The 24,088-nt window shown below is 39.7% G+C and overlaps 1 protein-coding gene across 1 annotated transcript in view; it reads right to left on the bottom strand.

Moving 5' to 3' along the window:
* rab27b (RAB27B, member RAS oncogene family) overlaps positions 1-16,547 on the bottom strand; it is a 71,023-nt gene extending 54,476 nt beyond the window's left edge. The window contains exon 1 of the mRNA XM_063464334.1: positions 16,294-16,547. The gene's annotated coding sequence lies outside the window, so the exon portion shown is untranslated. The remainder of the gene's footprint in view (positions 1-16,293) is intronic.
* Between the last annotated feature and the right edge of the window lie 7,541 nt (positions 16,548-24,088).

The following is a 24,088-nucleotide window of genomic DNA, read 5'->3' as shown; positions in this document are numbered from 1 at the left end:
AAAGCAGAGGATAAATCCAATAGAACTAGGACCGCAGAGCGTCCAGTATCAGCAATTAGAAGAAGATCATTAAGGACCCTAAGCAACGCTGTTTCAGTGCTGTGACGTGGTTTAAAGGCAGACTGGAATTTATCAATAATGTCATTCATATCCAAATACGCCTGGAGTTGTAAAAGAACCATCCTCTCGAGAATTGTAGACCGGAACGGGAGCTTAGAGATCGGTCTGGATAATGCGCCCTGCATCAAAACAATAATGATTCAGAGATGGTTTTAGGAGCACAACAATGAGTTTGAGGTGTTGTCTTGGCCTCCAAGTTCTCCAGATCTCTGTCCAATCAAGCATTTGTGGGATGTGCTGGACAAACAAGTTCGCTCCATGGAGGCATCACTTTGCATCTTATAGGGCTTAAAGGATCTGTTGCTAACATCTTGGTGCCAGATACCACAGCACACTGTCAGGGTTCTAGTGGAGTCAACAGGTCAGAGGCATGGACTTTTTGGTAGCAAAAGGGGAACCAAGTGCAGTTATTGTGTTATTCTGAAAATGTTACCCTTTTGTTTGAGAGAGCCGTCATTGCCACTTCAAAATCAACTAAAATTAACTAATGTAACCAATGTTATACCTTGTAGTGATGTTAGCAAGCTACTCATTACCCATCCTAATATTTCAGTCTGCATCCTCTCAAGAAAAGATAATGTTAATAATTTAAATAAACTGTCTGCCACCATCATGGTAGTGATTGAAAACAACTTTAATAACTTTCAAACCTTAACGAAAAGGAGCCTATGTATGGTAACGTGACATCCCCAATTGCAGGATGTTGACCAAGCATTTAAACCCCCAAGAATAAAATATAATAGCATCTACCCACTCCACAGGAAAAGATCTACTGAGAACACCTGGACGCCACAGGACATCTCCTACCCTCCTCTGTCCTTTAACCATTCAGCGTTCCTGTGGCTGCACAGTATTAGGCAAGTGGTTTAATCTTGTAGTTTATTGGTATATATAATTTATGTCAGCTGAAACATTGCTTGAAATTTGCCCCGAATAGTGACTATTCGGAAAAAAAACAAAAAAACAAACTTAAATTCTTAGCCATTCCCACTCCAAATACAAACATCTCATTGTTCTTGCTGACAGAAAACAAATTCTAGAGGGAAAATACTCAATCTTGGCACAAATATACTATCAAACTGGCTTCTATGTCTTTGCAGAGGTGCAAAGTAATGTTTGGCAATTTGCAGGTCGTAGTAGCGCCCCAATTTTAACCACAAAGTGATGAAGCAGGAGGTGAAACAGAACTACTCAAGTTGAAATGAAGAACGCTACATGCCGCCTGACAGCAGGAATGCTACATCAGGCTCCAGATTCATTAAATTATTGATAAGAACCAATTGCTGTGGCAGGATATTGCTGTATTTGAATAAGACCTCAATTTTTCTTAGATTATGATTAATATTGTTGTTTACACTTAGACTTCTGCAATAATAATTATTTCACTCTAAGTGAAGTGTGCTGTTCATATTTCACTACATATCTACTATTTATTATGGCTAAGACTCAGTGATATGACTGAATCATTACCATGACCTTAAAGACAATTTTCTGATATACAGCACCATGAAAGAAACACAGTAAGCAATTGTGCTTCAAAGATTTATTTCTTGCAAGCTTGCAGGGAGGTCATGTGATTCATAACCACAGCAGCTTGCACTTAAGCTTGGTAGAATACAAACCTGCAGTAAGCACAGATGTCCCAGCAAGCACACACACACACACACACACACACACACACACACACACACACACACACACACAGTGTGATATTTCTGTGAATACCCTACATCCACTGCTGCGGGTTACATTCATTATTAATAAGCTTCAATTAGTTTGTAATCTGCTTCTTCCTTTTACAGCAAAGATTCAGGCTGCTTAGTTGTCAAATACAGACTCCGAAAACATTGAAGAATAAATAAAATTAAGCTTAAAACATCTAAAACATTGTGATGTATCAGAATGTGAATATCATGTCTGCCAAAGGTTCACAAAAAACAAAGTGATGTTTTGTTTTTGTTTTTTCACTCTTATTCTAAACCAAGAGCAATCTTCCAGCTAGAACCAGCACCACATTGAAGTGATCCATCAGGATGACTTGCTTCCCAGCTTATCAGTTCCTTTCATCAATGCTGGTATGTTTTTCTAACAAGTTGCCATCACAAAAATAACAATGTCAGACTCAAAGCAAGTTTTTTGCACACCTGAGTTACATACATGCTTTTTTCTACTCCATTTATGAACTTCGTTCTGACTCAAAGATGGTTGGCTTGAGGCTGAAAATCTGTGTAGACCTACTTTTTTTCTACATTTAAAGCTGAATAGGAATCACTAGTGAAACTGATAAAGAATGAAACCTAAAGAGAATTGATACTAGCACTGGTATGAAAAAAAAAAGAAGAAGTCCTGTTTAAGGTAGCCTTAAATTAAATGTCTATTAATTATCTTAGTTTATTAGCCAGTAGGTTAGCCAAACATCCAAATTTCGCTTTTGTGGATAGTTGAATCAAACTATATTTATGTGCATGCTTCACGTCAAGGGGTTTGTCTTTCAGCCTTGATGTTATCCCTTATCACAGGAAACTGAAGCTGAGCTGCTGTTCAAACAGCACATCCACCCACAAAAGGCGCAAACAGAATTAAGCATTAATGTGACGTAGGCCACACTGGGACATGAATTATGGTTAATAACGTTCACATAAAATAATGAATGTTTTAGCTACAAACTAACCATTTTGAGACTTTTTTTTTGGTAAAACATGTTAGCCTAACAGCAGGTTACAAATGAACTTATTAGCCAACTTAGTGGTTTCTTTGGATGATTCGCTTTGATGCAACCGTCTTCTGATTGGATGCCACTCGCAACAAAACATTACAATCTAAGGTATGTGTGGCTTTTGTGTTCATGGCCCGAGCCGTGATGGACATTTAACATTGTACAAATGTTGTCACTTATGAGGACTAAAAATTCAGATTTCATAAAACAGAAGCTTCAGCAGGCCATATTTACAGTCTCTCCTGTAGCAAATTATTTTCTGGAAAAATGTCTCATAAATTCCAGCTAGTGTTTAAGACATTAACAAGTAGGCTGTAATAGGCAAGGTGACAGTGTGAAAGGTGAAGATTTAACTAGCACCTTGTTCAGTTTTTTTTTTTTTTTTTTTTTTTTTTTTTTTTAACTACATCATTTATTCTGGTGCCAGTATGCATGAAGCAAAAACAATAGGTAGCAATGAATTTAATTTCCTCTTCATAAGCTTGGTTTGTTGACTAATGAGAAGGAAAATCAGCTCCAGTTAAAATTTCAAGGCAATTCTTGGACGATTTAGACATTTTACATTCTACACTCATTTTTAATCATCTTCTGGCTCAATTTAGCTGTGTCATTAAAGAAAGATAAATCCAAATTTTCAGAAGTGTCCTACTGAAGTGCCAAAACTGACATCTTTTCCTCCCACACAGTCACAAGGGGGGAAAGACAGAGGGAGAGAGAGAAGAAAAAAAAGAAAGAAAAAAAGATGGCACCCAATCACAAAATGTCAAGGCAGTAGAGTTTAATAAAGAACCACTCTGCAGGCCTGACTTCTGCCTGTCAAAGTGGAGAGAGCAGGGAGGCAATATATTAAAAAAAACAAGTGCAGAAAAATCAAAATGTCAAGGTTTCCCCCAAAACAAGAGGACATTAAAAATGCTTTCTAGGCCTTCTGCTTCCAGGTGCCCACATCGCTGAGTCAAAGTCTGTTTGGTGCAAAGACTAAAGAAAAAAAAAAATCCCTACCTGCCAAGCATGCTATAGGAAGAAAAAGAATGTTTCCAGCCTGCAAATACAAGGGGAGGAAGCCCTTGTTTGACAGACAGGCGTGTATAGGAAGAAGAACAGAGAAGAGAAAGGCGGAGGAGGGTTGTCAGAGGATAATTTAGCCTCAGACTTTCGAGCAGCAAATCAACACAGTCTATCACATGAAAGGCATAAAGAAGCAAAGAAAGAACAAATGAAAGATGAAAGAGACAAAGAAAAATGGAGATTGTGTTTAGTCCCACGAGCATCCTTGGCAGTGCTACATTTCTCCTTACTTTATGGTTTATTAATTCATGGTCAGTTGATCTAAAAAAAATGACCTCAGCTCTCTGGCTCCCTTGTCGATTATGATGCTTTCATCTTCTAATAAGTAATAAATAATGTTCACATGTACAGGGATTATTATGAAACATAAGCAGCGTGAGGTCTAAAAAAGAAGTGCTGCTCTGAATATAAAACATGGACATAGGTTCTTTCTGAAGACTGAGCAAATTCACTCTAATGGCCAGCAGGAGGAGACTCCTTGGCTACATCCCTAGGTGCACAGGTATTTTGGCAAACCTAGCCTTTTCTATGCATTTTGGCTTTCGTCCACACATAAACAGCTTTTTGGATGACTCAAAACTGAGCTTCTGGAAGAACTCCTTCAAAAGTGAAGATTTTAGAAAAAAAAAAAACAACAACATGTTTTTGCATTTACATGCAGACAACATCAAAGGTGTTCTAGCAAAAGTCACTGGTGTTCATCTTTATCTTCAATTCACGTCAGACTGTGTGCCATATAATTGTTTGTTGCACTACATTTCTTCAAAGTTAGGCTTATATTGCCACCTGTTGCTTTGGAGATGTTTTTAGATGAACTTTGGGGGGAATGACCTTTCTTGTGATCTGTGACCTTAGCAGAAGCATTTGGGCTGGGTTTATGATCTTTATCAATGGTTTCATATCACATTCTATTTAATAAGATATGACTTTCATTTTGGACTGAAGCTTTACCTACATATGTGGTTGCAGTACTGTCGGTATCACACAATGCCACAGCTACAATGGCTTCATGGTGTTATGCTTAAGCCCTGAATGTCTTTATCTTTAAATTAATGCTAGAAGTATTAATTATTGTTTAACCTGCAAAATTATTTCACAATTAATTGAATAATCGGCCAAAATTAGTGAGATGCTACCTGGTCTCATGGGTGGAGGCCACAACGCAAGCTCAGAGAAACAACACCTATATATCATGTGTAAGCCTCAGAGAACGTAGTGCCTCTTTAGTATAAGAATCGATGTTAGCCACAATCATTAAAAACGGCAGTACCCAGCAAGGAGTTCCCCATCATGAGAAGTTGTAATCCTGGTATTTATGAGCAAGGATAAAAGTGGCAGCTGCAAGGAGAAAATGTACCGCCGAGCTGATTTACTGTCCAGAAGAACAGTCTTCATTATTGATTCTTCTGTGCTTTCAGATCCTGCAGTCAGCCAAAGATTTCCTGTTCTTACCCTTTCAGTCTGTACAGCCTCCATCTCTCTGCCTAAAGCAGAGAAAAACTTTTTTTGGGCTGTATTTTAATGTGTTAGGAGGAGAGCTGACCAGCAAGTCAGTCCTGGAACTAAACACTGTCACCAGTAATTAGCTTTTGCAGTCAGGACCATATATTTGGATAATGGCAATAGTTCCAGATTTTGACCTCTTTACACCACCGTGAAAATTTAAAAATGGAGCAACTAAGATGTGACTGAAGAGAAGTCATAACCCTGAAAAGTAAACCGAAAACTAACTGATAAGTGTTACAGCCAGATGTGGCCTGCTCTCTATTCATCTAGAGGAAATTAAGGAGATAAAAATCGCATCTGGAACCTTTAAGTGTTGAATCTGTATCTGATCGCTGTTCATCTCAATAGAGAAGACTCACGAGTTCCACACTTAAGAAAATAAACCTTGCAGCAGTTTGTTGTTCAGATATTATGAGATTCTTTGTATGTATGGTAGTCCATGTTTGGCATCCCATGCCTTTGAAATCCTCCTTCTCCCTCAGCCACCCTCCTGTTTATCCAGCTGTAAATTATACAGACTGACTGGCTGAACCGAGCGAGATCCTTGAGATCAAATCGTTAACCTGAATGTGTCACAGCATCTTTATCCTCAAACCAAAAGACAACTCCAAAAACTACAGAGAGTTTAACTATACACAGGTTTTTGACTGGTCGCTGGCACCAGTTTTCATTATTAACCAATTTACTGTTTTCTCTTTCATTTGTAAAGGCAATTTACCAGTCATTAAACTAACTGCATCAGTTAACAGTCTAATAACTGCGTTGATAATTGTAAAATATGGCATTGTAGGGAGCAATGTTTTGAATTTAATCAAGTGAGCTCAGTCAGTCACAAGAGAGAAAAGATGAGAAAATGTTACGTTTCGAGGATGTTTTGAACCAAAAAGCAGATGTCTACATTCACTTGGGTCCCTGACAGCTGCTAATCAGTCACAATACAACAGCTGCAACCAATTTTAAAGTATAGCACATCCAACTCACGTCTTAATGGAAGACACATTAAACATTTGTTAATATCTCACCAAAGTAAAAACCAGCCTTCAGTTACTTATAATATTTCTCTGTGATCAAGCTATGAATACAGTAGGGGTGGGCGGTGTAAACGGTATATGGTAGAAACGATATAAATTTGGCCAACGGTAGAGATTTTGACTATACCGCTCTACCAAAAGCCTTGGATGAACCGGGATGTTCGTCTCCTCCTGAAAGCCTGCAACACCTCCTTTAGGTCAGGAGATGCACACGCCTACAGTACAGCCAGGGCTAAGCTAAAGAGGGGTATCAAAAAAGCCAAACACCATTACAAAAAGAAGGTAGAAGAACACTTCTCCAACTCCAACCCCCGACGCATGTGGCAAGGACTCCAGACCATTACAGACTACAGGACCACCAAACCCTCCCCCGCATCCTCTGATGTCTCCTTCCTCAACGAACTCAACAACTTTTATGCTCGTTTTGAGCGAGGGAATTCCAACAACTACAACCAAAGCAGACGTGACGCCGGACCACCACCCACTGACTCTCTCCCCCATCGATGTAGGAGTGGTGCTGAGCAGGATTAATGTCCACAAGGCTGTAGGTCCTGACGGCATCCCCGGGCGTGTTCTCAGAGCGTGTTCTGGGGAGCTTGCAGGAGTGCTGACAGACATATTCAATCTGTCCTTGGCCCACGCTGTGGTACCGGCCTGCTTCAAATCCACTTCCATCGTCCCGATACCCAAAAATTCCAACCCATCAAGCCTCAACGACTACCGCCCAGTAGCCCTCACCCCCATCATCACAAAGTGCTTAGAGCAGCTGGTCCTAGCACACTTCAAATCCTGTCTCCCCCCCACCCTGGACCCCCACCAATTCGCATACCGTCAGAACAGGAGCACAGAGGATGCAGTCTCCATCGCACTGCACTCTGTCCTCTCACACCTGGACAATAACAACACCTACGCCAGAATGCTGTTTATAGACTTCAGTTCAGCGTTCAATACAATCCTCCCCTCACAACTCATCAGGAAACTGACAGACCTAGGCATCAGTTCCCTCATCTGCAAATGGTTACTGGACTTCCTGACCAACCGGCCCCAACATGTCCGGCTGGATAACCACTGCTCATCTACAATCACAATGAACACCGGTGTACCACAAGGCTGTGTGATGAGCCCTTTCCTCTACTCCCTCTTCACCCATGACTGCAGACCTGCTGATGGTCCCAACACCATCATTAAGTTTGCAGATGACACCACGGTGATTGGCCTCATCAATGACAACGATGAGGCCGCCTACAGGGAGGAGGTGGATCGTCTGGCTGAGTGGTGCGACACAAACAACCTGCTGCTCAACACCAAGAAGACCAAGGAGCTCATCGTGGACTACAGGAGGAACGCTGACCCACATCCACCCATCCACATTAAGGGGACGGCTGTGAAGCGTGTGAGCAGTTTCAAGTTCCTGGGTGTCCACATCTCCGAGGATCTCATTTGGACGACCAACTGCTCCAAGCTGGTCAAGAAGGCTCACCAGCGCCTCTTCTTCCTGAGGACTCTGAGGAAGAACCACCTGTCCTCAGACATCCTGGTGAACTTCTATCGCTGCACCATCAAGAGCATCCTGACCAACTGTATAACAGTCTGGTACGGGAACTGCTCTGCCTCGGACCGGAAGGCGTTGCAGAGGGTCGTGAAAACTGCCCAGCGCATCGCCGGAGCACCACTTCCTGCCATAAATGACATCTACAGGAAGCGGTGTCTGAAAAGGGCTGGGAAAATCATCAAAAATCATCAAAGACCCCAGTCACCCATCACATGGACTCTTCACCCTCCTGCCCTCTGGGAGGCGCTACAGGAGCCTCCGGACTACCAGCCACCAGGTACCGGAACAGCTTCTTCCCTACAGCTGTCAGACTCCTGAACTCTGCCTCCTGACATCTGACTCATGTTAAAATAATGGACTGAACATACACACACCCACAACCACTAGCACTTTATATAGCCTCTGTAGAAAGTAGCCACATATTTCACTTATCTTAACTGTACTACTGTATAATTCTGTATAAACAATCATTCTGTACAATACGATAACTATAATTCTACAACTGTTTACAACTTGCATATTTCTGCATAGTTTCATATCCTGTTTTTATATCCTGTATACCCACTACAGCCTGTACATACTTATAGCATATTCATAACATACCTTCATACCGTGTACATTGTAACATACCTATAACAGACCCATTTCTGTAATATATCTATATGCCTATATCATTGCTAATATATATTTTGTAATATATCTATATCATGGCTAAAGCACTTCTGGATGGATGCAAACTGCATTTCGTTGCCTTGTACTTGTGACGTGTGCAGTGACAATAAAGTTGAATTCTATTCTATTCTATTCTACCGCGATAGCGCATGTTGGTGTAATCAAGCTGCGCCTGTTTTGGTCGAAAGCATTGCAGTGGCTGCAAACAACTTCATTTGCAAATTATGCCGGGCGACAGTAATAGCAAAGAGACAAAACACTTTTGGAATATGGGGAAAGCCAAAAACTGCGCTTCCTCCACTTCCGTACCATTGATTCATTAAAGCTGAATTCTCTCGCAGCTCCTCTATTCCCATGTTGCAGTATATTAATGACTAACCTCGTATTGTGGATGGATTATCTCAGTTGTTCTCCTGACTGATGTTTGGTCAGTTTATAGCATCCTGCTATGCAATTGCATTTGCCACCAGAAACCCTCATGTTAACTTTTATCGAGTGGAAAAAAAGTTAGCGTTCATCCTCCAGCTTCACTGTGCTAATGTTATGCTAACGTAGCTGTTTTGCTAGCGATCACGTAGCACCAGCTAGTTTCCTGTCTTCATTTATGTCCGAAGTAATAGCAGAGCTGTACTTTTTAATTTTTTCAGAAATCTCTCAGTCAGAACATGGCATATCATGTTTAGGTGGAAACTAGCGAGCTAACTTCCTGCTAACTTCTAACTCTGTTAAATTTAATAACTTCTGTTTTCATGGATGCGTGGATATTAAACTTAATTGTTACACCTGGTAAAACAGCAACACTGATCATTTTATTAAAGATGAAAGAATTTAGACAGTTTTTAACTCTCATTGATGCTTCAGTGTTCGTTTGACTTTGGGACCTGAAGCAGACGGAGTTTTGGACCCAGATTACTCAACAAGGCTCCTGACTACAGCAGCCGTAATGCTCCGGCAATCCATCAAGCGGTGCGGCTTCGTAGCTTACCAAAGTCGTACTAAAACATTTTTTGACAGATTTCTGCATGCCGTGTACTACAGTAAGCACAACCAGAATTCATACATAAGGCGCTGTCGATTTTTGAGAAAATGAAAAAAAATAAAAATAAAAAAATTAGTGTGTAAAATATGTTATACAGAAGAAAAGACTATATCGCGATATATATATCGTTACTACACACGCTTCAAATTATACCGTGATATGGATTTTAGGCCATATCACCCAGCCCTAGAATACAGTCATTAAAACACCCAAGCAGAAAGATTAATCGCGTGTATGGCTTCAACAAACTATTACTTTCATTTCTGAATATGTTGATTTGTGTTTAATATGTGAAAATTCAGTCTGTTTCAAACCACAGATCGGTGTTTAAACTCACCAGCATTTAAAATAATGGTCATGCCAACCAATATTAGCACCACTAAAACATCAAGCTAAAGAGCTAATGATTAAAAAAAAGAAACTTAAATATTAGCAATATTAGCATAAGCGGGTTCCTATTCAATTAAGTAAATCAAGTGTATTTTACTATCAATTAGATTTCACAACACACAGGAAGTTGGTGTTTTTGAGACACTGAAAACACAGAACTCCTGTTTATACCAAGGTTAAGTAAAACTAAACTAAAAACTAAAACTAGATGTGACAACACAAGTCACAAGTTTAGTCAACTAAAATAAGAGATTTTAAATGAAAAATAGACGTCGGCCTTATCAGACACTTTCACATAAAGCTGCCTCAGTGTCAGCACTCTTTTAGGGTTTTACTCAGTAGGGATGTTTGGGTTCCTAGTGCCTCTTCAGTTTGCTTCCTACCATGATACCATCAGCTCCTCTCAGCAGATGATACACTAGGGCTGAGAGCTTTTGACTTCCAATAGACCAGTAGCTTCACAATGTTTTTTACTGACAGTTTGATTTTCCACTCCACTCATAAATTTTCTATCCTCGTGACCATCTCTCAGGGTCTTGATGTGTCACACTTTAATATTTTCGCCTCTCGAGTCACTGCACAAAAGAACATGGGTTCCTTATGACAAGGTTTTTTTCTTTAACAGCTTGCAAGCTATTACCAAACGAGTGCCTGCAAAATACAGTACAGTAAATAAAAAGTTCCTTCATAACATTTTGTGCAATAATGTATGACTTACAAAATCCCATGGTACACCTGGACTCGCCTCAAGGCAGACCAGTGTGCCATAACACTCCATTTGGGAACTACTGTTGAACAACGATTTAAATGCCTTTTGAGTCAGTAATTAAAAGATAAAAATGTATACAATGAAGGCAGGTTCGGCATCCCAAGGATATTTAACAGTAATCACTTTCAGCCCTGTGCTATCTGCACCTCAAGCCTTGCAGCCCTTCGGTGTGAGTCATTTAGTCTCTGATATGCAGCAGATGACTTATGCAAAGGAAGGTCCAGAGAACGAACTGGAATTCTAAAGTAAAAATAAAACTGAAGTGCTTCTGCGCATCATAAGCACATAAATTTGTGATAAATCACAGAGATACACTTAATTATTCATAACAGGTCTGGTGTGCCAGTCAGCTCTTTAACGCTGTAAAATAAACGTGGGATCTTTGGATCCTGCCAGCAATTGAGCTTCAACTCAACTCGATTATTTCTGCCAGGAAACATTTGTATAACTAAAAGTTAATTCTCCTGACAGACCATACTCTCAGGAAAGCCAACACGCAGACACCATGCTCGACCTGAAGAGGAGTGTTTCTGCAGCAAGGCCCTTGCTATCAAGTGGAAATCTTATCTATGCATTAATCATCTTAGGAAGGCTGAATCCTGCTGTTTCTGGTCGATACACTGCAGGTGGGTGGCAGGAGGAAGAAGAGGAGGAGAGGGAGGGAGTGACAGAGACAGAGAGCCAGAAGGAAAGGGCAGAGTGGTTAGGGAGGCTGTCTTGGAGGCAAAAGGTCACTGTGAATCATCACAGCAAAACACCTAACGTGAGCGCCCCTATTCTTCCTGGATAAACCTCAAAGGTACCAACTGCATTTTCAGACTTTAGAACAGAAGCTGCCGATACAACTGGCATGAAACTTCCATAAGCCTGTATATCTTGAAATCTGTCTAATCCAACTGTGATTCCATATGATTGTTACCTCAGACCAGCAACACAGAAATTATGGAGGACCAGAGAAAACTGTTAGCCCTCGAGTTTCTCTTTTCAAAAGCAGGAGAAACTGTAAGCTTCCAGAGAAAACCCATCCAAGCACCAAGAACACTACAGATAGAAAGAAAGATCCAATATCTAAGTGCCTTAAACCAGCACTGCTTTTAACTGACACCAGGTGGCAATGCCTGTGGTTGGAAAGCGATTTCTGGTCCTATTAAAGCCTACAGGGAAACTGCTTTAACCTCATTGACTCTCTTGACTGCTGGTTGGCACTGTGCTGCCTCTTCAAATCTTAAAGTAGAATTAGGAGTGAGAGATCCAGATCATGGAACCTGCAGATCTCTGAGATACCTCATCTTTGGTAAAACTGAAGATTTTGAGCCCCTGGGAACGAAAATAGTTTGGTGTGGCATGAACCATAAAACAGCATTTATAGCCCAGCCTAGTTTACAATGCACATTTCAAATGAGACTTTAAAATAAAGAGAAGTTAATGAAGGAGAGTACAAAACACAAACATGAAAAACCTGATTATTTATGACTTAACCCACTTTAAAAGCATTTCTGCTTCAGATTCAGTCGGGATAGTTTGAGAGTTTGCCCAGGTAAGAGAAACCATTTGTCCAAATGAGGATTTATTGACACCTTAAAAATTGCCCACTGGACACTCCTCATGTTACTGACCCAGAAACTGTGATTAACAGGTGAGCAACCAGGTCACTGACAACAAGATGAATTTAAAGGTTTCTGCACACAAATCCACAGACCTCTATGCTTCAGATGCATTACTATACTTAGAAAAATAACACCATGTGTGTGTCCACAGAGAGTGTCAAATGGATTCAGGCTGGTTGATATGTTGAAGTTTTCCAGTCAGCTGCTGTGATCCCAATATCCAGAGATTACGACCATTTTTCAAAGACGACAACCACGGAAAAAACTTTATGGTACAAATATATCTACTGTCACCAGTTTAGGATTATTATACACGGACCTAACCAAAGCACTCAGAAGGATGCCTTACAACCTCGAAATAATCCATCAAGTGGGAACAGCACAGGCTTTTAAATGGGGAGGAAGTACAACCACAGTTTCCTAAAATTGTTCTCAAACAAGAACTTTTCAGAAACGCTCACATTTTCTATTACATGTTACCTGCTATTTATTTAGCAGGCTGAATTCTGAAAAGGTCAGCCCATTAAATACAATAGGAAAAAAATAACCAAGCCTGCTGCTAGAAGCAGATAGCTTCACCAAACAGTGTCCAACCCTAGGACTGAGTCTCATGGTGACAAAATTTCATGTCATGTGAGCTTCTTTAAGACAATGAAATGTGATGAGATTCTCTCTCTTACCTTTATTGTGACCTCATGTCTAAAGTCTGACTTGTTCATTTAAATCTTTATAACTGGCTTGATCATCATAGATGCTGCTTGTGATCAAGAGGTTACGCCATAACTCGATAATGGAGAGTGAAATAGCAAAATGCCTCTAAAACGCATGCAAGTTTGCTTTTGCAACTCAGATGTGGCAGATGAGCAATCTTTATATTTAACTCATTAGCTTCCGTCACAGACGAATCGCTGCACAAACGTGGAGTATAACGCACGGGCTGTCATGTCATCTTCCCATGAACTGTAAAAGAGCCCCGTTTTACTCATATCCAGTAAATGGAATTTAACCATGTCCCATCTCAGAGCCTCCCTTTGCAGAAGCATATTTCATGCACCCACATGTCACACTGTGGCATTTCTGTGACTCACGGCTGATCTGTGGTCACATTTAGGGATTAATATTCAGTGAAATTCTACACATGTTGTAATTTACATTGCACATTTTACCCCTCAGCTGAATTACTGAAATCTAAGAAGGATTTTTAGCTAACAGACATACACAGGCATTGCTTGGCTTTGTTGAAGATTAAAAATTCACTGACCAGTTTTTCTGTATCAGTAATTCACAAAGAGCAACTTTTCCCTTCGCCTTAATTCGTCTTTATTAATTTGTCTTTTTATGAAATTTGACCAAATGAATAGCAACTCTAAGGAAGCCGAGGCCTTTAGTGTGCACACTAACACCAGCACAGATAACAGGCCGGCAAGTCAGATGTTATTTGTAATTTCCATTATGAGCCCATCAGCAAGAAATCAGCTTGGATTCATTCTGCAGAAACAATAAAGCTGCCAGCAGCTCAGGGGATGGCGACCGCATTACCCATCCAATAAAGGCTGCTTCCGCTAATTACCTCTGCTCCTTCCGTCTTTGTTTACAAACTGATTTATGAGTCAACAAAGACTCCGAGTCCACCTATGGGACAGAAGAAAATACTCATTACTGTCACACCTCCTCATCTGTGTGTGGCCATGAAATATCATTTTCAAATTAGGTGAATTTACCTGGATTTAAAGCAAATGAAAAAATTGTAATTGTTTGTATAGGTCAGCAAGACTTCTATTCCCTTTACCTTATTTAAATTATGCACATTGACAATGACTAGGAAAGTCATTTTCATATTTTTGTTTAATAAGAAGATCTCCATTTGAGCCCTGGGAAGAGAAATGAATCTTTTGGGGTTGCATCAGGAAGGCGGCCGGTGTAAAAGTCTGCATAATCAAAAATGCGGAGCCACCCACTGTGGGGACCCCTTGTGAATAGAGTACCCACTGAAAGTGGCTTCTAAATTATAGTAAAACTGAATATTAATTACCTCACCAGGACGTTTAACGCAGTTTGTCTGCGCTTGATTATGATGATATTGTTTCTATGCATGCTTCCATATCGACATTGAAACCTTGAGTCTGTTTCACAATGCATTACAATTCATCACAGGTGGTTCTTTTCATACTCACCATTGTATCTTTTATGAAGAAGTGGGATGATGCTCCCTAGTAAACTGAAGAGAGGGTGCTTGTCTGCTTACCTCAACTCCTTGACTGAATTTAAATAAAGTACCTACAATGTCAGGTTTCAGGACATTTGAACATCATCTGTAGCTCGTGTTCACACTGAACTTGGGAAAACTGGATTCAGATTCATTGCTGCCTATAAATGGAACAAGCTCCAAAGAACTATTAAGCTGCATTCTCTGTAGAGTTTTACGTTTGTCTATCTGCAACTGTTCTTGTATGAGTTGGTCTTCATTTGTGTGTATAATGCATTTGTCCCTTAACTCTGCAGCTCTTTGTGTCAGTTTTTGAATGTTGCATGTGTATGTTTGTATGCAGTCCTCTCTTGAAAAAGAGATCTCAATCTTAGTTAGCTTACCTGTTTAAATACAGGATTTAATAATAAAAGGTTAACTTTTATGTTTAAATTCCATTATGGAAAAAGAGAAAAATTTAACACAGAAGATAAAAGGTAAATGGACTGGTACTTATACATCATCTTGCTACTCTTGATCCCTTTGAGGCACTTTCTTACTACATGCATGATTACAATGCAGCAGGCCAAAGGTAGGAGTACACTTTAGTTGAGGTCGCCAGTCGATCACACGCTGATATAATTCCCATAAAAATTTCTGATGCCGATTCCTGCGGAGACTGATGTTCTTCAGCTACAATGGTACAATTAGATTTAAAGGAATACATTTCTAAATAATATTTCAGGGAGACAGAGGAGATGCAAACACATAACCTTCCAGTTAATAATGGCCGTCTATTATTCCATATTGATTCTAATAGGTAAATAATGCCAGGTTATCTTATACTTGTGCTTTCTGATTTTAGCTTATATTCATTTAAGGCCACCCGTACCGCTGACTGAGTGCCCCTGGCAAACAGAAGGTTTGAACAGCAGGTGGGTGAGGTTTCTGTGCTTACAGCCAAAAGTGACATCATACAGAGCCAAGAATAATTAATTAAAATAAACTTTCAGAAACAGAGTCTTCTCTGGAGGCTGCACCAAACTGTGGTTCGCTTTCTGGTGGCTTCAGCAGGCCACTGCTTTGTGGAAAAAAACAAAACAAACCCCACACATGAAAGGTTCAAAGCAAACTGTTGCCGTAAAGTTGGAGCCGCACCGTTGTGCAAGACATCGCTTTATCTTTCGCATTTACCGGAAGCACAGCTTCAAACCTGAAGTTTAACGCAGCATTTCTGAATTTCACTCTCACACACCTGCCTGTCAGGTGAAGCAGCTATCACGTCACTTATATGCACGTGCGTGAACACCCACGCAGACTCCAACTACGATCACAGTGCACGCGGACTCCAAAGAGGAAAATGTACGAGAGTCGTTTGCGTAAATGGCGTAGAGGTGCAGCGCTTTGCATGTGCAGTGGGCTGATAACAGACTGTTGGTCTGGAGGCTGCAGACACTTTGCTCCTCAGCAGATCCTCCAGCAGCCCTGCGCCGGGGCTATGACTCATACCGCCTGCCTGCTACCGATGCTGGACACGACAAGTAACACGCACCGAACACCAACAAGCAAACACGCGTCTGCGCCAGGCACCAGCCGAGCCCGCAGGAAACATTCCGCTCTTTTCTTTTTGCCACTCACCTTTCTTTGACGTTACAGAAACAAACTCAGATCCTCCTCTCAGGTGTCTGCTGCTGCCTGGCCAGTTCGTCTCCTCCTCCTCCTCCGAGACGTCGCATCGCTCCCACAGTCCTGTTCGAGGGGTAAATCCGGGCAGAGATCAGCAGACTGCCCGGAGCGCAGCGTGATGTCCCAGCGGGCTGTTTGTTGGAGCTACAGGCTGGGGACAGCTCGAGAGTGCCTCTGAGAGTCCTGCGAGTCTTATGGATGTCGCACGGCTTCCTTTGGGTGGAGAATAGACGATCGAGCTGCTTTCAGGGACTCTCTGTGACCTCGGATTTTACATCTTTTTGGCTTAGACGCGCATCGATGTGCCCATACTGTGACTAAATATCAATAAGTTTTTGTGTTGATATTATGTGATATGTTCTATATAACAAGCACGATATTGGTAGCGCACTCAATAATAAAAATACAACGTATTGGTTTCATGATATGGAATGCCATTTATGCCAATATTAAAGACAAATACACAATAAATATTAGGCAAATAATTCTGGAACTGTGCTATGAAAGTCCACTTTGGTAAAGTTGATATAAAAAAGATACTTAAAGTGTACAAAAAATGCTTGTATGAATGGGTGTAAATAGGTGAACAAGGCAAAGAGCGCTCCAGTAAAAGTAGAAAAGCACTACATAAAAACCAGTCCATTTACCGTACATTCAGTGCCTTCACACACACACGCATACCTTCATACATGTCACTACCAAGCACTTATGTGCAGAATCTCTCTCTCTCTCACACACACACCTTCATACACCAAGTGACTTTTTGCACAATACTCCGTCTGTTGCACATTTCTATTGCACTGTAGTGTAATTGTACATTGTACATTGCACTTTATGTAGTCCTGCGTTGATTGTCTGTTATATGTCATATGTAGCACAATGGTCTTGGAGGAACGCTGTCTCGTTTCACTGTGTACTGTACCACTGCACATGGTTGGAATGACAATAAAACCACTTGACTTGACTTGTATTTATTCCAGGTTTTGGGGGTTTGTAAATGGCAAAAACTGCAGTTTCTTTAATTCCATTTGAGAATGAATCCAAAAGCAAGTAAATTCCCAAAGACTTCCATGTTAAAAGTTTTAACTTTACAGCATTAAAAAAAAAACACCCGCGGAGGTTTAATATTTGTTAAACTTCCCAGTGTGCTGTCAATACAAGTGAAGCTGAACTTGCTGCTAATAAATACCAACCTACTTTACAGAAACACAGGAAGGAGATGATACAGAGCCTGCAGATGTTTGAGTAGTGAATCATAAAACATGTTTTTGGGGGTCATGTGACCTTTAATTAAACAAGAGAGGCCACCAAGACCACACTCACCTTTAAAGGAACGCCATGATAACAATACACATCAATCAATGAAAGCAAAAACATAAAAAGCAAAATCAAAAGAAGATATCAACATAAGGGACATTTAAAGAAAACACATGCGTTCACACTGCTCAGTGCCCCGCATGGGATTTCAATTGATTAAAAGGGATTAGCATATCTAATTTTACAAGCTTCTCCAGATTGTTCCACTTGTGTGAGGCACCGTAATAGGAAGCCAATTTGCTGCTCATAATGTGAACAGAAAAGCTTTTGAAACATAAGTTTGGTTGTTGTTGTTGTTTTTTTTTAATCTACCAGTTCTGCTGTTCCTCAGCTTTTCTGTTGTCCCTTGATGTTTGAAGCTCTTCTGAATAAAATCCACCGTCTTTATCAGGAAATGTAGCAGATGCTGTCATCTGACAACAGAACCAGGTTTCATGATTACTATGCATTCTTCAATCCACTGCATTACATAAGGACCATAAAGGACCCTAATTCAATGAACCCCGTAAAACTGCCCCCTGCTTCATACACCATAAAAAAGATGAATTATTCAAGCTTAAATGCATATATCACATTGCATTTATTGTTTGAAGTATCTGTGAGAAAGCGGGTTCTTACATTTCCAAACTCAAAGCACAGATTAAAGAATCATCATAACCGAAAATAAATAATTTTTTTAAAAAATAATTAAATTTGACAGGAAACCTTTAGAAGTGTAAGGATTAAAATTCCTACAGTGCATGAAGGCACCTTGGTATGAGCGTGGTTGATACACATTCATCCCACCAGAAAATAGATGCGTTTGCAGGGTCCTAGCGCCTACAGTTACTTTCTCATTCACTTTGGTATTAATGTTCAACAGGTGGAAACACATTTATTCTACTAATTTGTTTTTATTTTACATAACAAATAAAACATGAAGACGAATCAGTAATTAGTGGCAATTCTTTTTAAGAAAATGTTTGATATGTTAACCCACTATGCCGTATAAATATGGGATTATATCAAAAGATATAATTTGATTTAGATCTCAACACAAATCAGCTATGAAGGAGATGCTGCAATTTTTTTTGGTTTTTTTGTTTGCAAGCAAAACAATAAAATAATAATAAAGAATAAAAAAAAAAACTGGTGCACCTAAAGGACTGTGCAAAAGTTGTGAGCCATGCCTCATTTCTTTATATTTTGATTCCAATAAGCAAGACTCTCTGGTAATCTTTTAAAGGGGTCTTGAGGAAAGTTCTCCAGGTTCTCTGAAGGTCTTTCAGTTCTTCTTTAGACATTGGCTGCTTTTCACTCATTTTGTACCTGACCATTTTAAGAGGACTTTTTGTAAACTTAGCAAAGAAGTAATTTTAGCCTTTAACCAATTTTAGGCACTTTGTTACTAGCAGCCTGTCTCAAAAGATGCAGTTTGTTCCCATTTTCTTAGCTCAATCTATGGAAAATGCAAAAGACATCACAATTTGTCCAGATGCATCTGGACCTTCAGTTGATCCATCTACTGTTCAGGGAAGCCTCATCAGAAATGGTCTCAGTGGAAGGATGCCTGTCAATGAATAATTAAACCCAAATTTGAATTTTTTGACTCAAATTATTATCAATATGTACAGAGGAGGTCAGAACTGAGTGTCTACAGCCATATCAGCCATATGTAAAACATGTCGGAGATATGGTGTTAGGGAATCCTGACCAAACTGATGGAATTCCAGAAAGTACCGTCAGATTTTTATCCACCATGAGATACCTCCTGGAAAGCATCTGATTAACAATATCAATTTCCAACATGGTAATCATCCCAAACACAGTGTGAATGCAGTATAAGCATACCTGAATTTTTTTTTTTTTTACAAAAATAAACAGTATAGAAAAACAATACATTTTTATTTAGAGTGTTTTAGTGCGACTGACAAAGTAAAATCTTTAAGGAGAGGAGCTCAGGCTGCTTACTTTCACAAATATCTAACACATTTAACTTTTTTACTGGGCTTGACTTTAGTTTTTTCTCAAATCTTAGTCTCAGCATCTACGTTGTCATGGATACCACATGTCTCTGTAAACGTGTGAGGTGCAACGTGAGCTAGGGAATAAAAATACAGAGACCTTTGGAGCAAGCTTTCAGTGACTGTGCTTGACATAGTGGTTTATGTGCATGTGCTCAAGTAAAAGAATGTGTGTGTGTGTGTGTGTGTGTGTGTGTGTGTGTGTGTGTGTGTGTGTGTGTGTGTGTGTGTGTGTGTGTTTGTGTGTGTGTGTGTGTGTGTGTGTGTGATCATGCATGTGCTGACTGAGTTCATGATTAAACTTTTTACCACTGCAAATTGTTACCATGGAGATGTGATTCAGAATGTCACGTTTCTCCGCTTAATTAGCTGGTAAATATGAACATACTTGGATCAGAGCCTGGTCTTCCATCAAAGTCAAAGAATAGGAAAAAAACAGTGAATAAAAGGAGAACTTGAATAGCTTCTTGGAACATCTGCTCATCTCCATTACCAGCACTTCTTACATAACCTGCAATAACTCTCTGCTGTTATGGTCGATGTCATAAGCACCTATACTCGAGTGTAACCTGTTGCAGTCCACAAAAAAAAAAAAAGATCACAGCTTCCGATTCCTTGAAAAATAACTTAGTGAAGATCTAAAGATCTAAGACTCCAGATTTACATGTTTACAAGTTTGGAAGGTCTCTTAGAGCCATTTTTTAAATAATTGTAGATTCCAAGATCATCAGTTCAAACAACCGTACATAGGTACAAGTTATTCATATGTGTCACCACTATGGAAAGAACTGTCACCATCAGATGAGTGGAAATTGGTTAGGATGTGAAAGAACAACCAAGTAACCACCGATTCTCAAGACTGCCATGGACTGGAAAGTGCTGGAACGCCAGCATCACTGTGCACAGTGAATTGGGTTTCACATCACCGTGGACTGAAAGGGTGCTGATGAAGGAGTGCAGCTCCAACACCTTCAAGCTCGACTGAAATTTTCAGCATTCCACGTGGACAAGCTAAATGTGTTCTGGAGAAAAGTTTTTTGGTCAGATGAGACAAAGACTGAGATATTTGGCCACAATGACAAAACGTATGTTTGGGGGAGTAAAGGTCGGTCTTTCAAACCTATAAACACTATACCAACTGTCCAGCATGGTGATGGTAGCATCATACTCTGGGGCTGTTTTGCTGTCAATGGTACAGGTACATTGCACAACGTGGATGGAATAATGATGCTGGACTGCCTCCAAATTTTTTTTTTTTACTTCACCTGAAATCAGCAAAATGTTTGAAACTTGGATACAGTTAAGTGTTTCAACAGATTAATGGTCCCAAATACACATCAAAACTGGGTTTGGAATGGATAAAGAAGGCTAACATTAAGCCTCTAGAATGGCCTTCCCAAAGCTATAAGCATGCCAGGAAACCATAGCGTTAAATCTACCAATCTACCAAAAAAAAGTGTTTAACTGTGCCAGGATTGTGCCAGAAGCTTGTTGATGGCTTCAAACTTTTGTGCCCAATTCTTGTTTTATAAAGTCATTAAAGATGCAAGCTGTAAAATCATTCCACCCTGAAAAGAAAAGAGTTAAATGAAATCATTAAAAGCCCCAAATTACCATTACATTAATGCCCCTGATGAGTGTATGTAAACCTGAGACCACACCTGGATATAAAAGATGGATGTGGCCTCCATGATGACACTTATTTGTTCGAGGACTTCCAATTTGAAACCTTAAGTCGAGCATCTTAGCTGTGACTATAGTAGCTTTTTAAAACAAGATGTTACAAGCACACGGATCTCGCTGACAAACTGTTAGACACTGAATGGTCATACAATAGATACTTGACAACTGACTGCAGGCCAGTCCTAAACCATACCCAGCTCATTTTTGACTATAATGGGGATCATGATTTACAACCTGAACACCATGCTGTATTCAGTGAGATTTAATCTAGCAACGGAGACCATATACAGAGCATGAATCAAGGAAGAAAGGGCTATTTTCCCACAGATTTCTATTCAGCTTAGTTTTTCAGCCAGAGAACATTCATCCTGTTGACTATTAGAAAGGATGCAGTATGAGATAGTTGTAAATTGGTGTATTTGAAGACCTAGAAATTTTCTTTTTAATATACAGTAGCAAATTGGTATGAATGTTTTGTTTTTTTAAGCAAACACACACACACACACACACACACACACACACACACACACACACACACACACACACACACACACACACACACACACACACATATATATATATATATATATAAACCATTTTAGGGAAGCTATTATAGGGAAGGGGCCAGCCTCGAAGAAATGTTGGTCACCTGGGACATTATTTTTCATGTTTCCAGATTCCCAGAATAGAAGTTTAGTGTACTGAGCTTGGTGACACTGTTAAAAACGGTCCAGTCATTTAACACTGCTGATGTTTGCTTTCAATAACTCAGAAAAGGATAAAAAGTGATAACGTGAATGACACACAGTGAAACTTAGGCAATGGGGACGCCTGGTGGTGAAACACGCGACATAACAAGACTCCACACCAAATGGGTGGTCATAGTGTGGAGTCACAGAGCAATGAAGCACCCACCACAGACCATGACAGCCCTGACATGATGTAAAAGGCATGCAAAATTGTGCCTACATCGGAAATCGCTATTTGATATAATACAATTTGTAATCTCATCCTTCCTAAAGTCTCTGTTACAATATATTTTTTATACTTAAGTTAACTAAACTAAACCTGCAAAATGTTGACCAAAATTAACTGCAGTTCTGTGTTACCACCACTAAAGGTCAGTATACAACCATATTTAACTCTACATCAAAGCAACAGACACAAAATTTACCATAAGATTTCATCGGTTATTGGCTTATTTTGTTACAAGAATCATTATTTGGAAAATAAATACAGTGTTTAACCTTTTTTTTTTTTTTTTATTTTTTATCCACCTTACAAAATGGCCTCATCTCCTTTTAGAAAGACTTACAAAAGAGAGAGACAAAGAGAGAGAGAGGGGGGAAGGGTTGGACTTCTGTGCCTCCGTCATCGCACAAAGAAAGCCAAGTGCTTTCACAATCAACATTTTCACTTAGGACCACTCACTTCTCTTTCTTTGTCAATACTAGATGAAGACTTTATAAGGCAGAGACATGACTCAACAAGCTGAATTAAAATCTATGTAAGAACTTGGAAGATCCATGCATTTAAGTAAAAACAACAAGAAGAAGAACTGCCCAATAAGAGCACAGCAGTGTTTCAAGATAGCTGCTTAATAGGGACTTGATTCTTTTCTCTGTCATGTCTTACTTTCTTTTCATTTTATGCACCAGATTCAAGAGTCTTTATTGTCATTGTGGAAGCATAATGAAAATATAGTTATAATCCCTCACATGGTGCTACTCCAAACTTTTTTTTTAATTTATGTTTGCATTCAGAGGCAGACATGCTGGTGTATTTTGGATCATTGTAATGTTGTATAACCCTAGTGCACTTCAGGACATGAAGTGATGGTCAGAAATTTTTCTTCAGGAGTTTTTGGTAGAGAGCAGAATTCATGGTTCTATTAGTTATGGGAAGTCATCCAGGTCTTGAAGCAGGAAAGCAGCCCCAGGCCATCACACTACCACCAACATGTTTGTTGTTATGATGCTCTATTTTTTTTATGCCAGAAGTAACAGGACATAAAACCTCCCAAAGTTCAGATTTTGGCCTGTCAGTCCACAGAATATTTTAAGTCTTGGAGATCATCAAGATTTATTTTTTAAAATAATTGTGTTTTTTTTGGTAAGCAGCGAATTTCACTCTCCCATGGATGCCATTTTTGCCCAGTCTCTTTCTTATTAGTTAGTTATTGAGTTATTGAAACATGAACACTGACCTTAAGTGAGGCAAGTGAGGACTGCAGTTCCTTAGATGTTGTTCTGGGTTCTTTGTTGACCTCTCGGATGAGTCATTGATGTGCTTTTTGAGGTTTTTTTGTAGACTGGCCATTCCCGGGAAGGTTCATCATTGTTATAAATTTTCTCACCAAGGTTCGCTGAAGTCTCAAACCCTTAGAAATTGCTTTGCAACCCTTTCCAGAACTAATAAACGTCAATGATTTTATTTCTTAGCTCTTTCTTTAGATCATGGCAGGATGTGTTGCTTTTTGAGATCTTTTAGTCTACTTCACTGATTTCTTGATTTATCAGGCCTGGCAGTAATCAGGCCTGTGTATGAATGGAACTGTAGCTAATCACAGTGAATTCACGATTTAACAAGAGGGGCAATTACTTTTTCCACACATGGTCAGGTAGGTGTTTAGGTAGGTGTCTCCCTTAAAAAATTAAATTATCATTTAAAAACTGCATTCTGTATTTACTTGGGTTATATTTGACTAATATTAAAATTGCCTTGAAGAGCTAAGAAGATCCAAG

Source organism: Pelmatolapia mariae, linkage group LG20, assembly GCF_036321145.2.
Source record: "Pelmatolapia mariae isolate MD_Pm_ZW linkage group LG20, Pm_UMD_F_2, whole genome shotgun sequence".
In the NCBI taxonomy this organism is placed as follows: domain Eukaryota; kingdom Metazoa; phylum Chordata; class Actinopteri; order Cichliformes; family Cichlidae; genus Pelmatolapia; species Pelmatolapia mariae.
This window is presented reverse-complemented; position numbering and strand designations above follow the sequence as displayed.